At 52.2% G+C, this 16,945-nt stretch overlaps 1 protein-coding gene across 5 annotated transcripts in view; it reads left to right on the plus strand.

Moving 5' to 3' along the window:
- The window catches only part of LOC142290796 (uncharacterized), an 80,836-nt gene that overhangs the window by 6,692 nt on the left and 57,199 nt on the right, over window positions 1–16,945 (plus strand). The gene's annotated exons all lie outside the window — the stretch shown is intronic.

The raw sequence follows: 16,945 nt of genomic DNA on the forward strand, positions 1-16,945 counted from the left end.
TCCACTCCCTGACTGCCCTCATTACCTCGCGGGGTCGCCTGTTCCACTCCCTGACTGCCCTCATTACCTCGCGGGGTCGCCTGTTCCACTCCCTGACTGCCCTCATTACCTCGCGGGGTCGCCTGTTCCACTCCCTGACTGCCCTCATTACCTCGCGGGGTCGCCTGTTCCACTCCCTGACTGCCCTCATTACCTCGCGGGGTCGCCTGTTCCACTCCCTGACTGCCCTCATTACCTCGCGGGGTCGCCTGTTCCACTCCCTGACTGCCCTCATTACCTCGCGGGGTCGCCTGTTCCACTCCCTGACTGCCCTCATTACCTCGCGGGGTCGCCTGTTCCACTCCCTGACTGCCCTCATTACCTCGCGGGGTCGCCTGTTCCACTCCCTGACTGCCCTCATTACCTCGCGGGGTCGCCTGTTCCACTCCCTGACTGCCCTCATTACCTCGCGGGGTCGCCTGTTCCACTCCCTGACTGCCCTCATTACCTCGCGGGGTCGCCTGTTCCACTCCCTGACTGCCCTCATTACCTCGCGGGGTCGCCTGTTCCACTCCCTGACTGCCCTCATTACCTCGCGGGGTCGCCTGTTCCACTCCCTGACTGCCCTCATTACCTCGCGGGGTCGCCTGTTCCACTCCCTGACTGCCCTTATTACCTCGCGGGGTCGCCTGTTCCACTCCCTGACTGCCCTCATTACCTCGCGGGGTCGCCTGTTCCACTCCCTGACTGCCCTTATTATCTTGCGGGGTCGCCTGTTCCACTCCCTGACTGCCCTCATTACCTCGCGGGGTCGCCTGTTCCACTCCCTGACTGCCCTCATTACCTCGCGTGGTCGCCTGTTCCACTCTGACTGCCCTCATTACCTCGCGGGGCCGCCTGTTCCACTCCCTGACTGCCCTCACTGTCAGAAAGGGTTTCCTAAGGTCTAGTTTGAGTCTCTCCTTCCTTTTAGCTTCCTTCCTTGCTTCATGTACTTCCTTCCTCTGATATGTGTACACCACAATGCACAGATATTTACAACCCTTCGGGGTCACGTTCGGTTGTTGTGATAGGTCGCCCTATTATCTCTATAAATGAAGTACCCCCCCTGCAGATAGACTGCAAACTGGTTCATGTCCCATAATGCATCATTTTCAGCTGCCACCTTGGCTGGGTCTGCTCTGGCAGATGTCTGACACAGTTACAAGCAAAAGTTAGTGAACCCTGTAGCATTACCTACATTTTTTGCCTAGAATGTAAATATAATGTGGTGTTATTGTATCAGTCACAATTATAGAAAGTACAAGGTAGCTAAAGTGATTACAGAAAGTCAATTGTAACCATCCACACCGAAGAGAGGGAAAGTAAGTGAACCTTTGTGTTACTAACTTCTACAAGAATAATAATGTAACAATTTTTGTGTATCTAGCACCAACATATTCCACAGGACTCAACAATTCAGAGGGGACGTGTACAGACAATGAGACATTAAACAGTCACACAATTCAACAGAGGAGTGAGGGCTCGCAAGCTACAAGCTATGAGGAAATAGGGGGCAGAAAAGGTAAATGGTAGAAAGTGCCATCACTATAATACATAGGTATGAACCGGTCACCGGCCAGTACGTGTACAGGTACAGACTTCACGGAGGGTGACAAGAGACCAGATTTGGAAAAAAAATATTTTAAGGAATAAATGATATGAGAGGATAGGCCAGTCTAAACAAATGCAATTTGGGGGCCCGCTTAAAACTTTGGGTATTGGGAAGTAATCAAACTGTTGTGGATAGTGTGTTCCAGAGAGTTGGCGCAGCTTGTGAGAGTCTTGGAGATGGGAATGGGAGGTTTGGATTATAGATAATGACAGTCTTAGTTTGTTAGTGGAACGGAGGGCACTGGTAGGTGACACAGAGGGAGAAGATGTAGGGTGGTGCAGAACTGTGGAGAGGATGGGTATGTAATAGACAGAAATAACGAGGCGATGTTGGGTGGTGCAGAACTGTGGAGAGGATGGGTAGATGACAGACAGAGATGAGGAGATGTAGGGCAGAGCAGGGCTGTGGAGTCAGTAAGCAAAGACTCCGACTTCTCAATTTCCCTGACGACTCCCTCGTACATGACTCATGTTTGTGAAAAATTTGCTGTGGTAAAATGGTGACATCCGGCTAATAATCATTATGATGCAATAATCGCGCTATTTAGATAGAACATAATATATTTATTGGATACAAGTTTAGAACACAAAGAACTTTAATAAATTGTAAATCTACAATACACTGCAGAAAGTGAGGGAAAACGAGTTTTCACCAAAAATGTATGGAATACCGTATTTTTCGGCGTATAAGACGACCCCCAATTTTTCCAGTTAAAATATAGAGTTTGGGATATACCATATATACTCGAGTATAAGCTGACCCCAATATAAGCCGAGGCCCCTATTTTACCACAAAAAACTTGGAAACCTTATTGACTCGAGTATAAGCCTAGGGTGGGAAATACAGCAGCTACTGGAAATTTTCAAAAATAAAAATAGATTCTAATAAAATGTAATGTGACCATCCTTGTTCCCCTTTCTAGTAATGTGCCCATGCTTGTGCCTCTTCCTTGGGGCCTCTAGTAATGTGCCCTGCAGAATTGTGCCCATTCTTTAGTATTGTCCTACTGGTCCCCTTCTTGTCCCCTATTATGCCGTTGTTTACACACAATTATTCTCTCCTGTCCTCCGTTCCCGCGGTGTCCTCTGCTGCTTCTTGCAGACGACAGGCACTTAGACCTCTCTGTGATCTTGTCAGCTACACTGAGCCGCCGCTGCATTCTGCCATCATGGCTTTACTGCAGTTGAATGCTTGACGGTGGCGCAAAGCATTCAACTGCTGTAAAGCACTGACAGCAGCAGCGGCTCCGTGTACCAGACGTGATCATCAAGGTGAACTTCTTGCGGACCACAGGCACATAGACCCCTCCATGATTGCGTCCAATACACAGGGCCGCTGCTGCTGTCAGCGCTTTACTGCAGTTGAATGCTTTGTGCCTCTGTCGTAAAGCATTCAACTGCAGTTAAACCTTGATGGCAGCCTGCAGCGGCGGCTCCGTGCACCGGACTAGATCACCGAGAGGTCCAAGTGCCTGTGGTCTGCAAGAAGCAGCTGAGGACAGGTGAGAATATTTTATTTTTTTTCCTTTGTGGGAACCTCACTGCGAGATCTGAGAGACAGAGTCTTGGAGACAGGGAGGGCTTATAAATTACCTAATTATACGCCCTATAAGATGACCCCCAACTTTTGAAAAGATTTTCAGGGGTTTAAAAGTAGTCTTATAGGCCGCAAAATACGGTAACTATTCTGCAGTCTATGAATTTGTTCTGAGGAATCGTATGGCCTCCATCAGATCCTCCTTCATAGATGACCTCCAATCTGCCCTCATTATTTTAATGCCTGAGAACAGCCTCTCTTGGGTTTGTGGCAAAGCGGTGAGCACATGGGCAACATCTCTAACAATTTCCTGGTATAAAGGAATTTCCTCCTGCAGTAAGTTTTGATGTAACGGTTGAACTCTTCTACTTTGAGAGTAAGTGGAAAATTTTGTAGAAATAAGGTCGATCTGTTTACTTTGGGAGTGGAATCTTTTTCCCTGCGGCAATGCTTTACTTCTCCATGTCATCCAAATGCTTTCTTTTTCGCTCCTAATTGGGAGACCCAGACAGTGGGTGTATAGCTACTGCCCTCTGGAGGCCGCACAAAGAACTACACTTAAAAGTGTAAGGCCCCTCCCCTTCTGGCTATACACCCTCCCGTAGGAGTACAGATTCCTCAGTTTTAGCTTTGTGCGCAAGGAGGTCAGACACGCACGCATAGCTCCATTGTTTTTAGTCAGCAGTAGCTGCTGACTATGTCGGATGGAAGAAAAGAGGACACATATAGTGTCCCCAGCATGCTCCCTTCTCACCCCACTGTATGTCGGAGGTGTTTGTAAGGTTGAGGTACCCATTGCGGGTACGGCGGCAGGAGCCCACATGCTGATTCCTTCCCCATCCCTTTTTACAGGGCTCTGGGTGAAGTGGGATTTACTGGTCTCCAGGCACTGAGACCGGGCTCCATCTACAGCCCCTGGACAAGATGCTGGATGGAGCGGAGTACATCAGGGACATGGCCCTGCATCCTCAAGGTACTCTGTGTCCCCGTGCAGGCGCTCACACCGCAGCATGCTGGGTGTTGTAGTGCGCCGGGGGACATCAGCGCTACGGCGCTTGTGCCATGGCCTCATTCAGCTTAGCTGAAGCAGGCACACTTCCAGGAATCGGTCGCGCCGGCCGCTGGGACTGCGGCGCGGCTGGCACTTGTGGTGCGCCGGGGACTTCAGCGCGGCCCGCGCTTTTACGGCGGCCGCGCTGATAACTCGAGTCCCCGGCTTTTGCGGCCTGCTTCCGTTCGTTCCCGCCCCCGGACCTGCCAGTCAGGAGAGGGGCGGGACGCTAGACACATCTAGAAATCGGTCATGCCGGCCGCTGGGACTGCGGCGCGGCTGGCACTTGTGGTGCGCCGGGGACTTCAGCGCGGCCCGCGCTTTTACGGCGGCCGCGCTGATAACTCGAGTCCCCGGCTTTTGCGGCCTGCTCCCGTTCGTTCCCGCCCCCAGACCTGCCAGTCAGGAGAGGGGCGGGACGCTGGCCAGTGCATCAGCGCTGAGGGCTGGAGTCGTTTTTACATACTCCAGCCCTCACAATCGGCACAGAGGGGACACTGTTTCCCGCACTTTTGTTTGGGAACTCCCACGGACCGCCCCTCTCCACAGACGCCGGCAGCCATTCCTGCTGACACGCTGAGCTGCAGAGGGGAGCCGGGGAGACCCAGACAAGGATTTCTGCAGCCTCTTACCCGCTATTCAGCGGGCGGTAAGCAGCCCTCAGGGCTCACCCCTCTTGTGCCAGTAGTATTCTTAGTATTTTGTTGCTACAAATACTTGGTATTACATAGCGCTGGTCGCCCTTTGGCTATAGACTCTCTCACATTCAGAGAGCCAGCAGCATGTCGTCCGCAAAACGCAAGGGTGCCAAAGCACAGACATTATATGCTTCCTGCACCGCATGTGGGACTTTTCTACCGGCAGGCTCCACGGACCCCCATTGTGTGCAGTGCTCGGCCCCTGCGGCGCTTGCACAGCCGGGGCCTCTGCTGGACGTGACCCAGGGTGTACCACCTGTGAATGCTGTCCAGGTGACAGGCACTGAGTTTGCAGCTTTTGCTGACAGAATGTCTCTCACTATGTCACAAATTCTTGACACATTGCGAGCTAGGCCTGTGCTTCAGGCCACGGACACTGTGCAATCATTGCCCCCTGGTCCCCCTCAGCTCCAAGCTCCGGGGCGGGCATATACACCTCAGGGTGAAGACTCTGACTCGGACGATGGCCCCGGGCAGCCTAAGCGGGCTCGCTATGACGGGCCTTCACATTCATCTCAATGGTCAGGATCCCAGCGAGATGAATCTATGGGTGATGAGGCGGACGTAACTGATCAGGATTCTGATCCTGGAACCGCTCTCAATCTAGATACACCAGATGGTGACGCCATAGTTAATGATCTTATATTTAACATCAATAAGATGTTAAATATTTCCCCACCAGCTCCTCTTGTGGAGGAGTCAGCTTCGCAGCACGAGAGAATCCATTTCAGATACCCTAAGCGTACTTTAAGCACTTTTCTGGACCACGCTGACTTTAGAGACGCAATCCAGAAACCCCACGCTTATCCTGAAAGGCGTTTTCCTAAACGGCTTAAAGATACACGCTATCCTTTTCCCCCTGAGGTGGTCAAAGGTTGGACCCAGTGTCCAAAAGTGGATCCTCCAATTTCCAGGCTTGCAGCTAGATCCTTGGTTGCAGTTGAAGATGGAGCGGCACTTAAAGATGCCACTGACAGGCAGATGGAGCTCTGGCTGAAATCCATCTATGAAGCGATTGGAGCGTCATTAGCGCCTTCTTTTGCAGCCGTATGGGCACTCCAAGCTATCTCAGCCGGGCTTGCGCGAGTTGACTCCGTCACACGTGCATTTGCCCCGCAGGTAGCACCATTGACCTCGCAAATGGCGGCATTCGCGTCGTACGCGATTAATGCTGTTCTTGACGCTACAAGCCGCACAGCAGTGGCGTCAGCCAACTCCGTTGTTTTGCGTAGGGCCCTGTGGTTGAGACATTGGAAAGCAGATTCTCATTCCAAGAAGTGCTTAACCAATTTGCCTTTTTCTCGTGACCGATTGTTTGGAGAGCGTTTGGATGAAATCATCAAACACTCCAAGGGTAAGGACTCATCCTTACCGCAACACAGACAAAACAGACCCCAACAGAGGAAGGGTCAGTCTGGTTATCGGTCCTTTCGAGGACCGGGCAGGTCCCAATTCGCATCGTCAAAAAAGACTCAAAAAGACCAGAGACGCTCAGATTCTTGGAGGTCTCAGTCACGCCCAAAAAGGGCAGCCGGAGGAACCGTTGCCAAAACGGCGTCCTCCTGACTTGAGGTCTCCGATTCCCACACCCGCGGTCGGTGGGAGGCTTTCCCACTTTGGCGACATCTGGCTGTCACACGTCAAAGACCGTTGGGTGAGGGATATTCTGTCTCACGGGTACAGGATAGAGTTCAGTTCTCGTCCGCCAACTCGTTTCTTCAGAACTTCTCCCCCACCAGACCGAGCCGATGCTCTGTTGCAGGCGGTGGCCGCTCTAAAAGCGGAAGGAGTGGTGACCTCCGTCCCTCTTCAGGAACAAGGTCACGGTTTTTACTCCAATCTGTTTGTGGTCCCAAAAAAGGACGGATCGTATCGGCCCGTCCTGGATCTAAAGTTGCTCAACAGACACGTAAAAGTCAGGAGGTTCCGGATGGAATCCCTACGCTCCGTCATAGCCTCAATGTCTCAAGGAGATTTTCTAGCATCAATAGATATCAAAGATGCGTATCTCCACGTGCCGATCGCACCAGAGCATCAGCGTTTCCTACGCTTCGTCATACACGACGAACACCTGCAGTTCGTAGCGTTACCTTTCGGTCTGGCAACAGCCCCCCGGGTCTTCACCAAGGTCATGGCAGCAGTAGTAGCTGTTCTGCACTCGCAGGGTCACTCGGTCATCCCGTATCTAGACGACCTGCTTATAAAGGCACCCTCTCAAGAGGCATGCCAACACAGTCTGAAAGTGGCACTAGACACTCTCCAGAGTTTCGGGTGGATTATCAACTTTCCAAAGTCTCATCTAACCCCGACCCAATCTCTGACTTATCTTGGCATGGAGTTTCATACTCTCTCAGCGATAGTGAAGCTTCCACTGGACAAGCAGTGCTCGCTGCGGACTGGAGTGCAATCTCTCCTTCAGAGCCAGTCGCACTCACTGAGGCGCCTCATGCATTTCCTAGGAAAGATGGTAGCAGCAATGGAGGCAGTCCCGTTCGCGCAGTTTCATCTGCGCCCTCTACAATGGGACATTCTACGCCAATGGGACGGGAAATCGACGTCCCTCGACAGGACTGTCTCCCTCTCTCAGACTGCCAAGGACTCTCTGCGTTGGTGGCTTCTCCCCACCTCATTGTCACAGGGAAAGTCGTTCCTTCCCCCGTCCTGGGCAGTGGTCACGACGGATGCGAGCCTATCAGGGTGGGGAGCGGTGTATCTCCACCACAGGGCTCAGGGGATGTGGACTCTGGAAGAGTCCACCCTGCAGATCAATGTTCTGGAAATCAGAGCAATCTATCTTGCCCTGCGAGCCTTCCAACAATGGCTGGAAGGCAAACAGATTCGGATTCAGTCGGACAATTCCACGGCGGTGGCGTACATCAACCACCAAGGGGGAACACGCAGTCGCCAAGCCTTTCAAGAAGTCCAACGGATTTTGACGTGGGTGGAAAGCAGAGCGTCCACCATATCCGCAGTTCACATCCCAGGCGTGGAAAACTGGGAAGCAGACTTTCTCAGTCGCCAGGGCATGGACGCAGGAGAATGGTCCCTTCACCCGGACGTGTTTCAACAGATCTGTTGCCGCTGGGGGACGCCGGACGTCGATCTGATGGCGTCACGACACAACAACAAGGTCCCAGTTTTCATGGCACGGTCTCACGATCACCGAGCACTGGCGGCAGACGCCTTGGTTCAGGATTGGTCGCAATTCCGACTCCCCTATGTGTTCCCACCTCTAGCATTGTTACCCAGAGTTCTCCGGAAAATCAGGTCCGACTGCCATCGAGCCATACTCGTCGCTCCAGATTGGCCAAGAAGGTCGTGGTACCCGGATCTGTGGCATCTCACGGTAGGCCAACCGTGGACACTACCAGACCGTCCAGATTTGCTGTCTCAAGGGCCGTTTTTCCATCTGAATTCTGCGGCCCTGAACCTGACTGTGTGGCCATTGAGTCCTGGATCCTAGCGGCCTCAGGTTTATCTCATGAAGTTGTTGCCACAATGAGACAGGCTAGAAAACCATCCTCGGCTAAGATCTATCACAGAACGTGGAAGATATTCTTAGCATGGTGCGTGGCTCAAGGGTTTTCTCCCTGGCCATTTGCATTGCCAACTTTTCTTTCCTTCCTGCAGTCTGGGTTGGAAAAAGGCTTGTCGCTTAGCTCTCTTAAGGGTCAAGTCTCCACGCTATCCGTATTCTTTCAGAAGCGCTTGGCACAGCTTTCTAAAGTACGCACTTTTCTCCAAGGAGTTTGTCATATCGTTCCTCCTTACAGACGGCCATTGGAACCCTGGGATCTGAACAAGGTTCTCATTGCTCTCCAGAAGCCGCCTTTCGAGCCTTTGAAAGAGGTTCCCCTTTCTCGGCTTTCACAAAAGGTAGTTTTTCTTGTGGCGGTCACGTCTCTTCGAAGAGTGTCCGAGCTAGCGGCATTATCTTGCAAATCTCCCTTCCTGGTGTTTCACCAAGACAAGGTAGTACTGCGTCCAATTCCAGAGTTTTCTCCCAAGGTGGTTTCTTCCTTTCATCTCAATCAGGATATCACTTTACCATCTTTGTGTCCGCATCCAGTTCACCAATTTGAAAAGGGTTTACATCTGTTGGACCTGGTGAGAGCACTCAGGATTTACATTTCTCGCACGGCGGCTCTACGCCGTTCTGATGCGCTCTTTGTCCTAGTCGCTGGTCAGCATAAGGGATCGCAAGCTTCCAAATCCACCCTGGCGCGGTGGATCAAGGAACCAATTCTTCACACATACCGTTCTGCTGGGCTTCCGATTCCATCTGGACTGAAGGCCCATTCTACCAGAGCCGTGGGTGCGTCCTGGGCATTGCGGCATCAGGCTACGGCTCAGCAAGTGTGCCAGGCGGCTACCTGGTCGAGTCTGCACACGTTTACCAAACACTATCAAGTGCATACCTACGCTTCGGCAGATGCCAGCCTAGGTAGACAGGTCCTTCAGGCGGCGGTGGCCCACCTGTAGGAAGAGGCTGTCTGACAGCCCGTTCATGTGGTATCTTTTTACCCACCCAGGGACTGCTTTTGGACGTCCCACTGTCTGGGTCTCCCAATTAGGAGCGAAAAAGAAGGGAATTTTGTTTACTTACCGTAAATTCCTTTTCTTCTAGCTCCAATTGGGAGACCCAGCACCCGCCCTATTTGTTCTTAGGGTTTCGTTTTTCGGGTGCACATGTTGTTCATGTTGTTTCTTAAGTTCTCCGATCATGTTATCGGATTGAATTTGTTTTTGAAACTGTTATTGGCTTTCCTCCTTCTTGCTTTGGTACTAAAACTGAGGAATCTGTACTCCTACGGGAGGGTGTATAGCCAGAAGGGGAGGGGCCTTACACTTTTAAGTGTAGTTCTTTGTGCGGCCTCCAGAGGGCAGTAGCTATACACCCACTGTCTGGGTCTCCCAATTGGAGCTAGAAGAAAAGGAATTTACGGTAAGTAAACAAAATTCCCTTCTTTTAAAGTTAAACTCATTTGATGAGTCTGAAGATATGTCAGCAGTAGCACTGGATGACCATTCCTCATCTGATGATGATGAAGATACGGTAGAAGTAGCACTGGCAGGATCCCAGTTCTCTTGCTCTTGGCCGTCCTGTAGACACTCATCCTAACTGCTACTTCAGTCAGAGCTTCTTTTCCTTTAATAAGCTGTTGATCATCCAGGAATATACGATGACTTGGGTCCACATAAACAGCTGCCAGAAGAATTTTATTTTCCAATAGCTGTGTCTCTCAGTTTCATTGAAGCAGAAATGCCATCTGCAATTAAACCTCCTCTTTGGGACAGGCAAAACAGCAAGTTCTTCCACACCTTTATGAAAATGCCGGGAGTTAAATCCTCAACTTGTAATTTTTTAGTCACTGTAAATGTGTGATGAAGCAATTTAATCAATTCAACCACCTGTGTCCATTGATCTTCATTTAGTGTTACCTGAGGGTTGGCCATGTCTACAAGAAAGGGTTTCACTCAAGCAATCGCTCCATCATTAAAAACGTGCTGCCCCACCAAGTGGCCTGATCGACAATTGCCCCTTTTCAAGCACGTCTTTTCAAGATGGAATCAATTTTGGTTATTGCTGCCAGAACCCCTAATTTCCTCACTTTGCCAATCAGAGTTCCAGCAGGTCTTTCCTGCAGATGATCTCTTATTGCTGGCTGCAGCATGTGCACAACATACCGCATGTGATAAATAGGAGAGATATGAAGCTGCTTTGTAAATCATCTTTGTAAAGGATCATTCTGCTGTTTATGGAAAGTTTAGATTTGCCGTAAGAAGTCCTTACCTTAATCCTACTTTCCTGCTCACTCTGGAGTCTCCAGCCGTTCTGAGATGATTGCAGGCTTCCTTGTGCCTTTGTTTTACCCTTATCTGTAGAGGAGGAATGTCACTGCTTATATCATGTAGCTGAAGTGCAGCACAGATTCATCTCCACTAAAACCTGAGATCCTCACATCAGGAATAGAACAGACCTTTATAGGACTTTTCAGAACTTTCCCAAATTCTAATGAAAAAATATTCATCATTCTGCACTGAGCGCTGGACCCAATGTATTATATATTGTAGGAGTCAGTCCACTTTATACCGACTCAGACTCCACCAAAATGGACACTGACTCTGACTCCACGGCCCTGGCGAGAGGATGGGTATGTTATAGACAGAGATGAGGAGGAGATGTAGGGCAATGCAGAACTGTGGAGAGGATGGGTATGTAATAAGAGTTGCAATAGTCCAGGAGAAAATGAATAAGAGCAACAGAGTTTTTTCAAAGTCAACGGTAAGAAAAGGTCGAATTCAACAGATTTTTTTTTTTTCCTCGAGGTGGAGGTGACCTGAGCGTGTGCTCCAATTTAGGGAGGAAAGGAGAGATTGGAGTAAAATATAACCTCCAGACAGCGGGTGTGCTGCTGGGGAGTAATGGTAGAACGCTCACCGACTTTTTTCCTGGTTACCCAATTTATTAAAAACAAACAATCATGCAGGTCCGACATAGTCTAGGGCAGTGATGGCGAACCTATGGCACACGTGCCAGACTGGGCACGCAGAGCCCTTTGTGCTGGCACGCGCGCTGTCACCACACTGAGCTACTTTGAATTGCCGATGTGATCGCGCCGACAGTTCAAAGTGGTGTTTAGCAGAGGGCTAACCCTAACCCTCCCTATCACTCCTCCTCTCCTGGGCTGCAGGCCTGTTGCCTAGGAGACGGAGGAGCGTCAGTAGGCGGCGTCGGCGTCTTGTGGCCGCGCGGGAGCCTGTGCTGGAAGGTGAGTTGTTGTGTTTTTTTTTTTAAATATTTTTAAGCTGTGTGCGGCTGTGCCAAGGTGTGGGGGGACAGAGTCAGCACGGGGAAAACAAACAGAGCCCGGGGGCAGCCATGGAGAGCCCGGGGGCAGCCATGGAGAGCCCGGGGGCAGCCATGGAGAGCCCGGGGGCAGCCATGGAGAGCCCGGGGGCAGCCATGGAGAGCCCGGGGGCAGCCATGGAGAGCCCGGGGGCAGCCATGGAGAGCCCGGGGGCAGCCATGGAGAGCCCGGGGGCAGCCATGGAGAGCCCGGGGGCAGCCATGGAGAGCCCGGGGGCAGCCATGGAGAGCCCGGGGGCAGCCATGGAGAGCCCGGGGGCAGCCATGGAGAGCCCGGGGCAAACAGAGCACGGGGGCAGCCATGGAGAGCTCGGGGGCAGCCATGGAGAGCACGGGGGCAAACATGGCTGCAAGGATGGGGGACATGTGCAAAGAGTGAGAGAAAGGTGCAAAGAGGGAGAGAAACATGGCTGCAAGGATTGGGGGAAACATGCCAGGATGGGGTACATTTAGCAGGAAGGGGTACATTTACCAGGATGGGGGGGAAACATGCCAGGATGAGGAAAAATGCCAGGATGGGGAACATTTAGCAGGATAGGGTGACATTTATCAGGATGGGGTACATTTACCAGGATAAGGGAACATGCCTGGATGAGGTACATTTACCAGGAATGGGGTACATTTACCAGGATGGGGCCATGATGTGGACACACATACCAGAATGTAGGAAATATATATCAGGATGGGGGACATGTTTACCAGGAAGTGGCCCATGAAGGGGGGGCATAACTACACAATGAAGGAGGAGGGGAGCAACTCATACATCTTTACGGGATTTCAGGATGTTCCGACTTTGAAATGTAGATGTGGATTACAGGGTGACATCTGATTGCATTCCATGCTAAAATCTATGTCTAATATGCTGCAATTTTTTCCAGAAAGATCAATCCAACTGCTGTGTCTGGAAAGAGCAGGGGCTCAGCTTCAATGTGTGGTAAGCATGCACGAGCGTGATGCCCCCTGCTGAAGAGAAGAGAAGACGGCAAAGGTAAGATTAAACTGAATTATTTACATAGGATTGGTTGGCACTTCGGGGAAAAAAAATGGGTTTAGGGCTTCAGTTTGGGCATTCGGCCTGTGAAAGGTTCGCCATGACTCGTCTAGGGGATCCTACGTACTCCACAAATAGAAACCTGAAAAACATTAAAAAGAGAGAAATAAAAGAAGCGTCTCCCCCCATTCCATTCACCAGTTTATTAAAAAGCAAAGTTCCCACTCAGCATCGATGTGATCCATGGGTCCCCACGACATTCCCCCGATTCCAATGATCCAAGGTTATGGAGAGTGAGGCTCCAGAGGCTTTGAGCAGCAGCCACTCCCGGATGTCAATAACGTCACCGCTTACCGGAGTCGCCGGGTCTCGTGCAGCGTGAGCCAGGAGTGGCTGCTGCTCAATGCCTGTGGAGCCGGATTCTCTCTTTGATTGTCGCAGTCGGGGAACATTGTGGGAAACGCTGGACTATGTCAGAGCTGCATGGGAACTTTGCTGTCTAATAAATTGGTGACCGAGGGACAGTGTCTTGTTGTTTTTCTTTTTATGTTTTTCAGGTTTCCAATGGTGGACAACGGCGGATTCCCTGGACTGTTAGATCTGCATGTTTGTTTTTGTTTTTTCAATTGGCACATTAGGGAAAGAGTCAGGGAGTGTGTTTTTAAAATAATGTGTATTGGTTTTTTTTTCTTTACCTGCCGGGCTAGTAATGGGGTTTTCTGATAGACGCAACTCCATTACTGACCCCAGTGCTGGATGCATGCCTGACACTACACAGCTGACATCAACCCCAACTACTATTACCCTAATTGTCACCGCACCAGGGCAATCAGGAAGAGGGGCTCTGAAGTGCCAGAATTGGAGAACCTCATGTGGTGTGCCACTTCAGGGGCGGCTGCGGGCTGCTATTTTTAGGCTTGATAGGGCCAAATAACCATAGACCTTCCGATCCTGATAATGTCAGCTCACAGCTTTTATGCTTTATTTTTGCCGAATATCAAAAATGAAGTTCACCCCGCAATGTTTTGATTTTATTTATTTTGGCTACATAGTTGTAGAATCAATCTTTTCATATATTTTATACATCCAAACTATTCATTTGGGTCATACTTTTTTTTTTTTTTTCCGGGGCATGTCACATGAATGTCACCATGATGGCACCACTGTCCCTTTCTGTTTTACCCACTGATTGCCGTGATCAATACTGATAGTGACACTTAGAAGATTAGGAAAGGCATCACGCTCCCTCTCCCCTCTGATCAGGACCCCCGTGATGTAATCGTGAGGGCCCGATCGTTGCCATGTTAGAGCCTGTGTGATCATGCCTGCACCATGATCACACAGGCTTTCTCTGTGCAGCTCTGACAGCTGCAATGTTCTGCAGTGACCGAGCACTGCAGAACATTGCAGCTGCGATCAAAGCACTGTGGGGTGATGTCCCATAAAGGTATTAAGTGAAAAAATCAAAAAAAATGAAAGAAAAATATAAGAAAAATCATCATAAAATAAAGCACAAAAAAGGAAAAACAAATTTCTCTATCGTTTCATTGGGGGACACAGGACCATGGGTTATGCTGCTGTCACTAGGAGGCTGACACTAAGTAAACAGAAAAAGTTAGCTCCTCCCCAGCAGTATAACCCCTGAGCCGGAGGCGGGCTCAATCAGTTTTTTGCTTAGTGTCGTAGGAGGCTGATGTGGGCCGACTGGGCCCCCTTCAGCCACTTGATTTTTTGCGTATTTTTTTCATTTTTTCTCGGCGACGCTCGTCGCTCTCATCTGTGGTACTTTTCTGTTTCTGCAGGTATCGTACTTATCTTCCTCAGCTCTCGCAGCCCGGTGGGTACCACTCCCTAGGGTCGCAGAGGTTTGAGTCTTCGGGCCCTCGCCCCCGTCCATTCCCGCGGTACCAATCCCTGGTGTGTTCGTGCGGGGCAGAATCTTCCTGGGCACCCCTATCCGCTCTGCGGTATCACCCCAAAGGGCGCAAGGGGCTAGGCAAATAGGGACTGGACCACAGCGCGTCTCAATCTGGATGGGGCCCGCAGCGCTGCTACGTTTTTAGGGGTTTCTATCCCCCACCAGGTCCACCTCCCTGCCTTCTTCAGCCGTTTCCCTGGTGCCCGTAGCCATCCCTTCTGCGAGCGGAGCACACAGGAGCATGTGCAGAGTCTCAACCTGCACTCTGGAGCGCGCCGAGGATCAGGTAGGACACCATCTCCTACCTTCTCCCCCTCGGGCGGCTGTACAAATGTTAGGCCCCGGTCTGGGCCTAGTCGCCGGGCTCCCCGGCTTCTGCTTGGTACTGGGCGTCCCAGGCTGCGCCGCCGCCGCTTTGCTGCCGGATCCGCCGGCGCTGCCTCTGCCCGCGCGGCAGCGTCATACTTTAGCCCCCGGCGTCGGCCGGGCCCCCGGCGTTCTAGGCCGCGACGCCGCCGCCTCGCGGCCGGATCCGCCGGCACCGCACGCGGCAGCGTCATAATTTAGCCCCCGGCTGCGGCCGGGTCCTCGGCGTCCTAGGCCGCGACGCCGCCGCCTCGCGGCCGGGGCCGCCGGCGCTGCCTCGGCCGTGAGGCAGCGTCAAAATTTAGCCCCCGGCTTCGGCCTGGTCCTCGGCGTCCTAGGCCGCGACGCCGCCGCCTCGCGGCCGGGGCCGCCGGCGCTGCCTCGGCCGCGAGGCGGCGTCACAATTTAGCCCCCGGCTTCGGCCTGGTCCTCGGCGTCCTAGGCCGCGACGCCGCCGCCTCGCGGCCAGGGCCGCCGGCGCTGCCTCGGCCGCGAGGCGGCGTCAAAAATTTAGTCCCCGGCTTCGGCCTGGTCCTCGGCGTCCTAGGCCGCGACGCCGCCGCCTCGCGGCCGGGGCCGCCGGCGCTGCCTCGGCCGCGAGGCAGCGTCAAAATTTAGTCCCCGGCTTCGGCCTGGTCCTCGGCGTCCTAGGCCGCGACGCCGCCGCCTCGCGGCCGGGGCCGCCGGCGCTGCCTCGGCCGCGAGGCGGCGTCATAATTTAGCCCCCGGCTTCGGCCGGGTTCTCGGCGTCCTAGGCCGCGACGCCGCCGCCTCGCGGCCGGGGACGCCGGCGCTGCCTCGGCCGCGAGGCAGCGTAAAAATTTAGCCCCCGGCTTCGGCCTGGTCCTCGGCGTCCCAGGCCCGCCTCCTGCGCTGCCCCAGGCATCATCAGGGGGGTGTGGGATATTTTTTTCCCGCTCCCTCAGTGTTCATTTTATTTAAAAAAAAAAAAAAAAAAAGATTATGGGAAAAACAGAACACACTTTTTTGGTAGTGTATATTTTTTATATTGGATCGATTTTTATTATAGATACGTGCATGATCTTGCATACATTGACTCCTACATTGCTTATGCGGGCACTTGTTTTTTCTTTCACGTTTTTAGTACATGGCGTTTTTCCAGCTCGACTTTTTAGTGATTTTGGGCTGGTAAGCCCAAGACTCGGTCCCCCCTTTTGTGAGTTAGTTTCAAGAAGATGTCAGATTGCTTTGACCCCTGCCGGCTTGTAACGCCCTGTCTCAGGCCACAACTCCCCTCGCTACGTCCCTCGGGTTCGTGCGCATGCGCCGCGTCTACGGCCGATGCTCGGTCATACCATCCATAGGACTGGCGCAATCCCCTCGTGGAGGGGAGTCCCGTACCAGGGTCTTTTTCCTTCTATGCTGGAAGTGGACCAGGTCTCGTCCTTGTGGCTCCCCAGTTTCCACGTATCCCCCAGGTCCAGACTGACCTTCCTCTGGCAGTCTTCCGACATCTCGGGTGATGGCCCAGGCTTCCACCTCTGCTGGATTCCGAGCAGGACCTAGATGTCTTGGCGCATGACGAATAGCCTGCTAAAAATGGTGAGTCAAGCCGTAAGGCTGCGGACAGCCCTCTTCTCTCCGTGCACGCAGGTCTCCCTTAAGACATTTGAAGCAGTCCCTGATGTGATCAGACGGCATCCAGAGCTCGCTGAGTTACCACGGGCTCACAGACAGCTACCGGACACGGAGTTGACCAGCAGTAAGTCTTGTCATTGTCTTTTTTCCCTTCTCCAAGGCGATTTCGGAAGAGAAGGGGCACACTATACTGGAGTCGCTAATGATCACAGACGGCAACCAGACACGGCGTTTACCAGTGGTAAGTCGTGTTATTGTCATTTCATCCCCCCAAAGGGCTCT

This window comes from Anomaloglossus baeobatrachus, chromosome 2 (assembly GCF_048569485.1).
Source record: "Anomaloglossus baeobatrachus isolate aAnoBae1 chromosome 2, aAnoBae1.hap1, whole genome shotgun sequence".
Taxonomy (NCBI): Eukaryota; Metazoa; Chordata; class Amphibia; order Anura; family Aromobatidae; genus Anomaloglossus; species Anomaloglossus baeobatrachus.